Here is a 12,588-nt window from a genome sequence, read left to right on the forward strand (position 1 = left end):
AATGAGTCCCAAGGGGATTTGGAGACTTCTTTTTTTTTCCACGCTTGATTTGAAGCTTATGTCATTTCGCATGAGGTCTGAGTGGCATCCCAACATTCTTAATCTACTGACTGCAGGTCCTTTGAAACTGAGGGGCTTAAATCTAGTCATTTAATTTAGTCCAAATTTGAAAGTTTTTGTATGATCTCCTTTTAATTCATTTTTAATTCCTTTATACATTTTTAATTACATTATTAGAGTGCTTGTGTTGAAATTCACCTAGAGTGCTGCGCAGAGATAATTAGTTAATGTATAACGAGAAAGCCTATTGTATTTGGTACAGTTGAGGATTACTGGAATTCAAAATATTCTGGCTTTTTAACTTTAAGATTGTACACTAATATGGTCCAAATGAAAATTTGCATACACAATATTAACCTGGCAAATATGAATGGGAAAGAACAAAAACGCAAGCAAACACCCACTTTCCCTGGTAGTCGTATAATGCTCATTATTAGACCTGAACCAGTAATGACATTGAATCTTGATTAAAAAATTAATTGCTGGCTAACTAGAAAAAAAAAAAGAAAAGAAAAGAATACAGCAAACAAGGAAAGGGGCTTTTATAGAGGTGGAATTAATTGTAACACAATGAATTCACAAATCCAGCAGTGTAGTACATATTCTAACAGCCTTAAAATGTCATTTCCCACTCCAACTCCAGAGTACAGGGCAATAAACTCTGGCAATGGCAACAATACCAAGGAGCATTCCTATTTCAAACAGTAAGTCCTAATTTGTTCTTTATTTACATATGCAATTGAAAACAATAGTGTTACATTTATGCTGTGGAACTGTAAATGTTAGCTTTGCTGGTTTGCCTCTTTGCGTTTTAGGTCGTCTCTTATTGAGCGGTGGAAGACAAGATTGGCTTCTTCTGCTTCACCCAAGAATAATTTATTGCTTGGCAAAGTTCAATTCATTTTTAATTCTTTTCTATCCTGATAGCCATGCCTCATAATTACATTTGAGATCATGGTCCTGTTATGCTGTGAATTGTGCAGATACATTGAAGAGCCGGCAGTCAAAACAGGCACAGTAGAGAAAGAATAGAAGGGGAAGTGGGCAAAGGGGTGGTGTAACCTGCTCTGTGGCAGAACTAGAAAATAAAAGCCAGTTCCAATTAGTGTTAGCTCAGACCACTGTTCACAAGAGAGGAGTAAAGTACAAATCATATTATAGAACAGACTTCAGAGAAAGGCTAGAGATTGTCTTGCTGAAAGGTGATATTGTGCCCAGTTAGAAATTTTAATACCACTTTGCTTCCCTGGGAAAGCAATTGATTTCACTGCAGCGTGGAGCATGTGCTGCTCCAAACCTGGAAGGATGCAACTCTGCTCAATTCATGGTTAGCTGCATATGTGATAAATTCAAGAAAGTGTATGTCAGAAACTCCCCTGACATCCTGGTCTCCTTAAGAAAAAAAAACGAAAAAGAGAGAGAGAGAGAATTGTATTTGCCTGTATTCTTTACAAACCTCTTCAAATGCTGCAGGGAGGATAGAATTTCCATTTGGGAGCAAACCAGCAATACCTGGAATGGAAGATATGAAAATTTTAAAATCCCATGTAGTTAGTTACTTATTTATACCATAAGACATTTTCACAAAATTAAAAGGAAGTGAAATCCAAACAGCAACTCGAAAGATTTTTGGAAGAGAAGATCTGTACATGTGGAAATTTGGACTTTTCACAAGAATATAGAAACCTGACATTTTGTAATCAGAATCTAACCACTGCGATTTAAAGATACAGAGATACTGCTTCAGAATTACAGCTCAAGCATTCATTGGACCCTCCATCTGCAGTGAGGCTTCAGTGTAGACCTCATTTTTGGTACAATATTGGAGATGAGGTGTGTATGAGGAAACTTAGTAACAGAGTGCCTCTGAATTGAACCCCAAATCCTAATTTTCCACTGAAAAATCAGCTTCACTTATAAATTTGAGACTGCCCATTGCCTTCCTGCATATATTTCACTTGAACCTGGGTTTCTTTTCTCCTGGTCTTCTTATCCAGCCAGGTGAAATGGTTCTGGTGGAGAACTGAAGAGAAAGATATCCCTCCTCTCTGGTACCAAGCATTTGCCAAGGATAAAGATCAAAACTGGCAGAGGAGGAATTTGATTTCTCTTCAGAGGATGTCGCTAGCTGTATCCCACACAAGGATCTCAAAGCTGAATCCTCCTTTGGGCAGTAAGATATCAAGGTATCCTCGCAGAATACCTTTATTCAAGATTCAGTATTTGTTTTATGTAACTGTCAAAAAAGGCCAAAGGTCCACCTTGAGATGAGCAGTACTCCGAGCCACCATGATTAAAGCCCATCAGTTTCTAAATCAAAAGCATACTAGGAAATTATGTGGGTAGCATCAAATCTCTTTGTCTTTTGATCACACCGCCCATGGGGCTCTTAATCCCATGTATTTTTAGATGAAGTGGAGATTTCATTCAGCCCATGGCTGCAGCGTGGAATTCACCGAAAGAAACTTAAAAGGTACTTCTCGTTTCCTCCTGTGTGGGGAGGTTGGCTGGTCTTCATTTTCCAGGCTTTCTGCTGGACCATCTGGCTATGACTCCAACCACCGTGATGGACTTGCACAAGGAAAAGAAAATTAAGCCACTTTTTCTTTCTTCATTTTTCCTTGAGGTAGTTTGCTTCAGCTGTACAGTAAAATGTCTTTTACAAGGACATTACATATTTGCAGAACAGAAAAAAACCTCCTTCGGGGGGGTGAAGGAACACATCTGAGATGGGGGCAAGTCGCCAATTCCAGAAGGAGCTTATTAGTTTCTAATAGGTTCGTCTTTCTGAAGGGAAGGAATAGACGGTGTTGCTTCTGTGGCAGCTGAGAAATTTCAGGGACATTTTTCAGCATGAAAAATGCTGAAAGATGGTAAAACCAACCTGTATTTGTTGTTGATGCAGTAATAACTACAAGTAAATTTGAATTGCTGACTTGGGCCTGATTCAGAACCTTTTAATGCCTTTACAAGGCTTGCTCTTACAGATAGCTGGAAAACAGGATTGCTTTTCTTTTTTGCATATGTTCTTTTTGAACATGCTGGGTTTAGTTTTTATATTTGTGGCAAACTGAAATTTCAGAAAGTCTCCATCAGCCAGGGCATCAATAAGTTACAACAATCTAATATGCCCATGGGTATGCTTGTAAAAACTTCTAACCCAAATAACTCATGTACATCACGTGTTTAAAATATTTTAATCCTTTGGTAGTAAGTGGAAATAATTTCTGTAAAAGTGTGATTATAGCTCAAATCTCTAAGCAGTCTTTCCTCAAAAGACCTGTGTAAATGAAGCTTCTCTAGGCATTTCTACACAATCAGCCCACTCCTTTTATTTTGTATACAGGTATTTCATTTAAAATATCATTCCCATCTCCTTAGCTGAATACGTGGTACTTTCTTAGATCATTCTTCACCTTATTTTGACACTGACCTGCCTGAAGCACTGCTCTAACCTCATGTTAGATGTCTGCCACGTACGTGTGGATCAGCTACAGAGCATTACAGCTTCCCGAGCCTCAGCTCCCAACTTCAAACAACTTCCAACTCAGAAGTTTGTAGCTTTGGGTGCTGGCCAAAAACGATGCTGTCAAGCTGATATAAACCATCTGCTATTGTATTTACCATTTTTTCGGCTCTATATAACTCTCTGGTTTGGAGGCAAGTCCTTCAGCATAGTCCTTGAATACCAGGTCTTTGATGGAAGGGACAATATGGTCATAAGCCATCAATTAAAAGAAGCTCAGAAAAAGTGCCATTAATATAACAGAATACCTCCACAGCCACCTGTGAGATCGTGGGCCTGTTACAGATAGAGAAGGTGGCTGCACAATCTTGGTTTCCAGGGTCTTGGAACGGAAATTGTTTTTGTGATGACAACAAAGACACAAGCACAGATTTAGAGCTTTATCTTTTCCTTATTGAAATTTATGTCAAAGCTTCCTTAACCAGATAAAAACATTTCAAATGTTTATCCATTTGGTTGAAAACTATTTCCTCAGTGAGAGGATTTAATCAGAATGCTAACATTTCTACCAAAGAGAAGATAGGAAAAAGTTTTATCATAGTATTTTGGCATGATTGTTTCTCTTCTCAAGTGGAATCAGAAAGGACAAACACAAGCAAAACACAATAATGAAGCTACTTGCAAAACTAGCTTTCTCAAAGGGAGTCTGTCTCTGCCTAGGTATGCAGGTTTTCAAAAAATAATGTCTGTGGATAAATGGATTATCATATCTGACCTGCCACTAAAAGGGCAAATAATACTAGTTTGTAACAGCTACTTTTTTTTTTTTTTTTAATATCCAGGATGACTTGATAAAGAGTAGGAGTCAAGCCATTGTTGCAATTTCATTTAGTTCATGAAAATACAGCAAGAATTTATCTCTCCATTGTGTTGCTGTGCAGTGGTCGCAGAACAGTGTCAATGGCCCAAAGGCATGACCCAAACTCCTCTGGTTTTCATAAGCATGAAGTTGGAGTGAAATGGTAGCCTAGGAAGTGAAAAACTTATTTTATTCAGACAAGTCACCTGGCTATCAGTTTTTGCCAGAGTTGACAGAAGGGAAAGGACAGCAGATGCAAGATGATGATTCTGGAAAATCCAAATAATAATAAAAATCCACTAGAAGTAATAGTGGTTTAAGTAATCTACTTCACCAGACTTTAGAGCATGCCACTCTATAATCTCCACGAAAATAAAACATCAGTATTTATCTGTCAACATTGCTTAATATATAGTCAGCAAAATCAGAAATAGGCCTACATAAAAGAAAATCTGGCAAAAGCAGAGAGACTGCTTCCCATCCGGCACTTTTCAAAATGTCACCGAATGACATATTATTGTATTTTGCAGCAGAAACCACTGCTGTCCAAGTACTGAGATTTAAACAGACATATTTATGTGGTATTCCTGATCTTGACCATCAGCTAATTAATTTTCTTTTTTTTTTTTTTTTTAGAAGTATGTTACAAAACTTTAGAGAATATCGATGAATTTGTTATGGTGTTTTTATCCACAGACTCTACTGTGCTTTAAGGAATCTTTTGGCCAAACAAAATTTCTGGCCTGTAATAAAAGCGATGAAAGAGAATACAGGCTTTTGAACTTCCAATCCTCTCCATGTCATGAGATTATGCATGAAGCACAGAAATTATTTCAAAACCAAACATTGTCTCTGTGTGTAATAGATGCAAAGCCAGAGCCCTTTGGCATTTTTAGCACTCATCAGCATTGCGGCCGGAGACTGCAAATCCTTCCACAAAATTCTGACAAACCTGATTACTAAAAAACTGTCAAATCTTCCCATGTCACGTGTAACCCAGCAATCAAATATGAGCCTACAACAGTTTATCTGATAAATCCTATTTCTCAACCTTATTACCAAAGGATAAACTGCTAAAACAAAACCCACCCTTTCTTTTTTTTTCACTATTGCTCTGAGATTTTAGAATATGCAGTTTATCTATATTTATCTGAAAAGAAGTCATAAGCATGACTGGGGAGAAAAAGGGAATGGAGCAATTTTAAATATGAGGTTTAAAAAAACTACTCAGCAGACAAAACCCAATCCCTTAGAACTGGCTAAGTATAAAGTTCAGTGTCTTTGCTATTTCCACCTTAGGTGCCGTCCTTCTCCTCTCTTTTCAGCCCCACCTGTGGCTCTTCTTGAATCTGTGGATTTGGTTAAGGGCCCATGCTTAAACTAAAGCTTCAACATGATTTAATATCATTAAATCACACGTGATAATGATGAGTCAAGGCAGTGTCATGCAACCAAGACCCTTGAAAACAGTGTTAAATGAATGGCGAATGTTCTGCTAAGTGTTGTATTTAAATAAGCTTGCTTTTGTATTGCTTATGCCTCAGCACTTGTTTTTTGGGACTGGGCCTATTGGTGTTTGACTAACGTTTTACTAAGACAAACCAAGTCCATGGAAACAATTTTGAAATTATAGGTGTTCAGGAAACCTGCTTGTAGATAAAAAGAGTGAGTCTCCAGGGACTGGAAGTATTTGTATACTCAGGCTAATCAGGGAGAAGGATATAGCTGCTGGAGAAAGGCAGAGATAAAAGTAAACAAACTCAAATAGTAATTTTATTCAGGATCTTCCTTATAAACAGTCCTAGGTAAATTTTTAAAGTTATTATGAGAAATATTGCATTATTGCACAGTAAAGACACGATACAGTTGCAATATTTCTTATTGCTAATCATCCCTTAATACTTCTACCAAAGCTGAATCTTTGTTCCTTGTACACAGAGCCTCTTCTTTTTTGAAAGAAGGTGAAGGACAATGCTGAAAATCTCATCTCAGGAAAACATTTTCCATTCTCTAATCATGTTAGGTTTATCCCCAAACAGTGTGCTGTATGCATGAATTGGTAAATCATATTCATTGCTTATGCAAGGCACAATATATTCAGCACATTACATTTAATAGATCAACGTTACAGTGATTGTTTTATTAACATTAACATTGTATTATTAATGTACAATATCAGTAGCTCCTTTATGCTAATAATGATTAATTGTACTTCTGTTTTGGAAAACAGCCTACCTCCAATGATGTATTAGAATAACATTTGGTGCTAGCATACCTTCTGCAAATCTTACAAATAATTTGGTATAACAGATAAGTATATGACAAAGTTAACCAGTCTTCTTAATCTCTTATCAGATTTCATAAGACTATTCTTTTACAGAAGTCAATCATTATACATTTTTTTGCTGTTTTTCACTGAACAGTTAAATGTTAAATCAGGATCTCCTATGTCTACTCCACATTAACTCCACTGGAGTTGCGCCATGGTTCATTTAATCCAAATATTTCTGAAGTTCTGAAGTTCTGTGACTATATCTTGTTTAAAAGGAAGAATGTGCAGAAATTTGTTGTAAAAATAATATATGTAATATGGAAATATTTTTAATAAGAATTTAATACTTAGTGCATAATCAAGCAGGTTTCAGCCCTAGAAGGAGCCCAAACACCAGAAATTTAGTTTGGATTCTGTGAGATATGCAGAGAGAGTCAAAATAAGAATTATTAAACGCTCATCGTAGAATTGGTCCATGAAATGGTGGGGAAAGGTTCATAAAAACTGTTCCTATTCTCAGAAGAACACTTCCATATTAATTTTATTTCCAAAATAGGTCACTCTTTGTTATTAAATAACTATTGCTCACTTGATTTCTTTTTTTAGAGGAAAACTACAAGGCTGACATGAAACTTTTGACTGGAATGTGCTTTTAAATGAGACCTACTTCTTCTAGTTCTTTTCTCAATCTTGTACTAGTTCCTCTTGTTGAATGTTCAAATTCAGGATGAGATTATGCCCTAATTTATTTCCTCTAGCTCTGGGTTGGTTGCAGAGCCTTTTTTTTTCCCCCACTATTTTCACTCTCATCACTTTTTCAAAAGGAGGTGGGATGAAAGGGTTGTATTTATGGCAGTCCTTTGTGATTTATGTTATATTTTTTTAAACTGTGTTGTACGCTGGACCAGATCCATGGGCCCACACCTACAGACAAATTCAGGAACAAGAGAAGTCAAACCCTGTTGGCAAATGGACAACAACTACATTTGAGAGCATGTCAAGGGCAGGGGTTATTTTTTACCTAGCTTAGTCACAAGTGATATAATAAAGATGCAAGAAATATTCAAAATACAGAGGAGAATGCAATGAGACCTAAAAAAATCACTGAGTTTGTATGTGAAAACATCAAAAGAGACTCGGATGGAGATTATCCAGATTGTGGAAAGAGTCAAGTCAATTCCTCTCTAAGGGACCCGCATGAGATGCCCGACCCATCAGTCCCTACGCAGTCCCCACTCCGCAGCTACCCGACTGGCTACAGGCACTGTGACCCACCGGCACTGTCCCTTCACCCCTTTCCCCACCACCTGCACCCCGAGAGGTGAAGATGTGCCTGCTCCGTCGTGGGTGCTTGGAGAGAGGCAGCCTCTCGTTAGGTTTCCTGATGAGGAGGAGGGAATTTATTGCAACGGGCAAGTTGTCCCTCTTCTGCTTGCCACAGCACAAGAGCATCCACTGTGAAGATGGCAACCATGGTAACTGTGGCTATATAGTTATATAGCTCACATTTCTGACAAATTGGCGGCAAAGTGCTTCCCATATCTCTCTTAAAAGTAGCAATTATGGTATCTCCTGCATTTTATCTTGCAATAAAACACCTGATTTTAGAAGTTTTTAGGAAATATCAATACACAGTAGTTGCCACTTGGTGTTTGTTGGCCTCATAAACCCTGTTATTATTCATTTTTGTTTTGCATAACTGCATGCCAATTAATTTTCTGTTAAACTAACTTACCTATGCAGGAACACACAGTCCCCAACTGAGTAATACATGTTCACTTCCCCTTCTCATTTTCTTCCCCAAATGAGCTGCAGGCATTTAAATACCCACTATAACTGTAAATCTCCAAAGCTGTCTAGGAGAGGTGGTCTGTAGATATGAGGATACAATCCGAAATTTCTCCTAAATGCACTGGGATTGAGCCATGAAGATGAATTCTTGCAAAGCACTCATGTTTGAAAGGGAAGCTCAACTATACTGCTTTTAATATACTGGGTTTAATCCTCCAGGTTTTGTCTTATTTCCTAGTGTTGTCAGGTCAACTTTAGAAATAGGTGACATATCAAGATATGAACAAGGGCCTATTTTCTTAGACCTCTGCCAGCTAGAGGTGATTGCAGGGTATACATAGGGTAGCTCTTCTGTGCTTGGTATAACCTATACCTGCACCAAAGTATTTATTGTATGCGGTATCTTAGGAAGTATATGGCCCTTGAGACAACTGAACTGGCGTTAGTGCTAGAATAAGTTATGTTACAGCTAAATAATGTTACAACCCAAAGAAGATCATTGTGGTACAAGAAGCGGTGGGAAAAGGTTTAAAGGGAACTTTTTTTTCCCAAAGGCTCTATGTTTCTTCACCTTCCACTCTTACAATCTAAAAATGTTATCTCTATTACCTCAACAATCTTTTTTTAAGACTTTACAGGTTATTTCTGTGTGCATGTACATTTTGGTGGCTTTTTTCCTCTTTGCTTTTATGTGTGTGTGAAAAACGAATAAAAGCTAGGTGATAAAAGAAAAGATATTTCATTAATAAAACCTTTTCAGATCTTTACTTTATTAACCACTAGTACCACTAGTCAGGGAAAAAAAAATAATCCTTCACAGTCAGAATTCCCAAGTGGATTCTCTTAGACAGCAAAAAAGGGTAAAACCCAGCTGCATTAAAAAAATATGGAAAGTAGCAATCTACTGCTTTCATTGCCTCATGATTATGTTACTTACATTTATCTGACGAAAACAAATACTTGCTATAAATGTAAAACAACATGATCTGAAGCAAAAGTACTGGTAGCCTGGCACACAATTGAACCATTTACATCAAATAGATTGCAGTTATTGCTAACGTACCCTGTATTCCCGTCATATTTTGTATCTTTGTGACTAACCATGCACTAAAGAACTGTACACAAATGCTTCATTTAGGAACTTCTGATTTGTCATGAATGCTCTACAGCCATCAAGTGAATTGCTGAATATTAAAAACTTCTGCTGTTTCATCTAAGTATGAAGAAAAATGACATATTTTATAGGATCAACTAATCACGTCCTTCTTTCTATATTCCTCTTTTTGGAACCTAAAAGCCAATTTCACAGTAAGAAATATTCGTCTAAGTTTCCTACTCTGCATTTGTCAGATAAATTTTTATTATCATCTTCATTTACATATACATGATATTTGGCACTAACACACAGGAAGACAAGAAGTCATCTTTCAACTTGTGAACCCTGCAGTAAATTCTATTTTTGGACAATTCCTGAGCTCACCTGAAGCCCTGTCGAGGCTGTTTAGAACATTCTCATACACACTTGGCAACTCTCCTGCAAAATCAGTCTTCTCTTTGGATCTACAGGGGAGCTCTTTAAGGGTGTAGGGGGAACTCCTAAAAATATTCATTAAGTATTCTTAAAAGGAAGAAAGATCCCAAAGGTTTGATGGTTCCATGAGCCAAAGGATATGTTTCAGATGAGATGGTTAAAGTGGCAGGGTGACATGATGTCTATAGTTAATCAAATGTAGGCATGAATGGCCATGGTATTTTGGGGATACTGTTTCTGAGGAAAATGACCCCAAGCTGGCTAGGACTCAGACTTGGACTTCATCTGGTGCTCTGTCCTGGAACATAGGATTTGATTTTAGATGGACTGGGAGCGTTACAATGACAGTTCTCGTCATGGTAGTTGGTAATTTCTATTTCTGGTCCAGGCTGGAAGTCTGAAGTGAAGAACCATGGGAAAAATATCATGAGGAAAAGATTTTGGTGCTTCAAAAGTGAAGATTATGTTGAGGCTCAAAAGGATGAAGATAAGTGTTTGCACCAGAATGGATAAATTAGTCTAAATGCTTCAACTATCCCTGTTTTATAAACAATCATTAAATTACAGTAAGGAATTAAAACCAGTACTGTTTGATTTCTCTTGCTAGTTAGTTTTTCTTAATAGAGGACATTAGACATCTATGATGATGCTTTCTGACCCTTTGTACCAAACATAAATTAAAAAAAAGTTACAATGTTTGCTTCAATAGTGTTACTGAAGTTTAACACATACATTCTAGACACCTCATTTCGCCAAAAACAGGAGTTGATTTTCCACTAACTGGGATAATTTTCTAGGTCTCGGTAGAGACACTCCTTATTCATATAGCTGTGAAAAAGGAAGGTCCATAATGTTTGCAATGAACTTTGCTTCTTCCTTGAAGATAAAACAACCAGAATTACATTTGCAGCAGGAATAACCATGGCCTCTATTCTATTGATTTTCTGTGCTATTGCAGATCTGGAATATTGTCTGTTCCTGCTCAGCTGAAGGTGTTCTGTGAATTTCTGAGATTTAACTATTTATTGTTTTTTCAGTAATTTCTCAATGTTTCTCTGAGTTTTTCAACCTGCCTAATCCTTAGACAATCTACACCTATGGGAAATAAAATTTTTAAAGCTGCCAAAAGCCAAAGTATTTTTAGAGAGGGCATTATGTATTGATTATTGCCAAATCTCAGTGGACTAAGACACTATGTTATTGTCAGCAATTTTATTGCTGCCATTGCTTTTTCTTTTTTTTTTTCCTTTAATAGTTATGAGTGTCTCTAATGTATTTTAGACAAAACTGTTCCACCAGCTAGAAGATACTGAGAACTTTCCATAAGAACCATATCTAGCTTTAAGAGACAGAAAAATGAACATACTTGCTGCATTTCTGTTTCTATCAAGCATTGTCAGTCCATAAGCAAAAAAAGAAGAAATGCTGTTTCTGTTTGTTTTGACGAGCAAAGGGAATAATCTCATTCTTTTCTTGATCTAGCTATCCCTTTGCAGACTATGGATATCTTATATATAATGTAAAAACGTTGTAGAAATTGAAATGTGTGAAGGGTAGACAGAAACAAATCTATTGGGATGCATAGAAACAGGAATTCATCAGGGGAATTGGGCCCAGAACACACAAGGATAATTTGTGAATGACGAAGATTCTGCCCATCTGGAAAATTTTATAAAAAGTTCAGCTTGATGCATTGTCTGAGAGGTAAAGCCCTCCTTGCTTCTGTTATCCTCTCTCTGCAGCTTGGTAAATATTTACCCTCTTAAAACAACCTTGCACATATCACAAAGTCGAAAAGAGAGGCTTCGGCTCTTGGACCCAAACTGTTTATGGTCATGTTGGAGCCAACAGGAGTGATGCAGGACTGGTGATAACCACAAACCACAGAATAAATAAATTAAAAATTCTGAGAATAGTCTACCTGTTCTGCACATAGTGATGCATCTTAGTGGCTAGCAGAATTTTATTTCTGTATTTGTCTTTGATAAACAGCTTTTTATCTCTCCTGCTTTAGCTTATTCAAAAAAGAAAATAATGTCAAGAGATTTTCCCCTTTTCTCATGACATAATTTGGCATACTCCCTGACATTAAGCAGACCTTTTTTTCAGATACCGATAGCACATTTCTGTTCCCAAACAGACCCAGATAACCAAGGCCACTGCCGGCGAGAGGCTTATCTGTGGTGTTTCTGTCAGAAAATGGGCAGTGTAACACAGGTCAAGTAAGCTGGGGCTTGAGCGAGAGAAAGTGAAAATTAACTGAAAAGTCCAACTTACAAGACCTCAAATAATGAACTTGTGCAACTTTCTGTTCTCTCTGATGTTAATATTCAGGAGGCTCAGGCTAGCCTGAACCTGATGTATTTAAGCTGTGCATAGGGTACTCCTCCCTGCAGGCATGCTAAATAATATTTTTATTTCTTCCTCTCCTCTCTTATGGGTCAGACTGAAGTAGGGGCAGTGTCAGTGGGGATGGTGTGACAGTTCAGACAGGAACCTCAGGATCCCCAGATTTCCTCCTACATTTTGAGACGTGCCATTCCTGTGTCTTGATGTCCCTTGTAAAACATACTGGGATGGAGGGAGGGCACTGAAGGAGTCCCCCGGAG

At 37.5% G+C, this 12,588-nt stretch overlaps 1 protein-coding gene across 1 annotated transcript in view; it reads right to left on the reverse strand.

Moving 5' to 3' along the window:
- Positions 1-1,238: 1,238 nt before the first annotated feature.
- The window catches only part of BCHE (butyrylcholinesterase), a 62,858-nt gene continuing 51,508 nt past the window's right edge, over positions 1,239-12,588 (reverse strand). The window contains exon 5 of the mRNA XM_075031345.1: positions 1,239-1,572. The gene's annotated coding sequence lies outside the window, so the exon portion shown is untranslated. The remainder of the gene's footprint in view (positions 1,573-12,588) is intronic.

The sequence above is a fragment of the Buteo buteo genome, chromosome 7 (genome assembly GCF_964188355.1).
Source record: "Buteo buteo chromosome 7, bButBut1.hap1.1, whole genome shotgun sequence".
Taxonomy (NCBI): domain Eukaryota; kingdom Metazoa; phylum Chordata; class Aves; order Accipitriformes; family Accipitridae; genus Buteo; species Buteo buteo.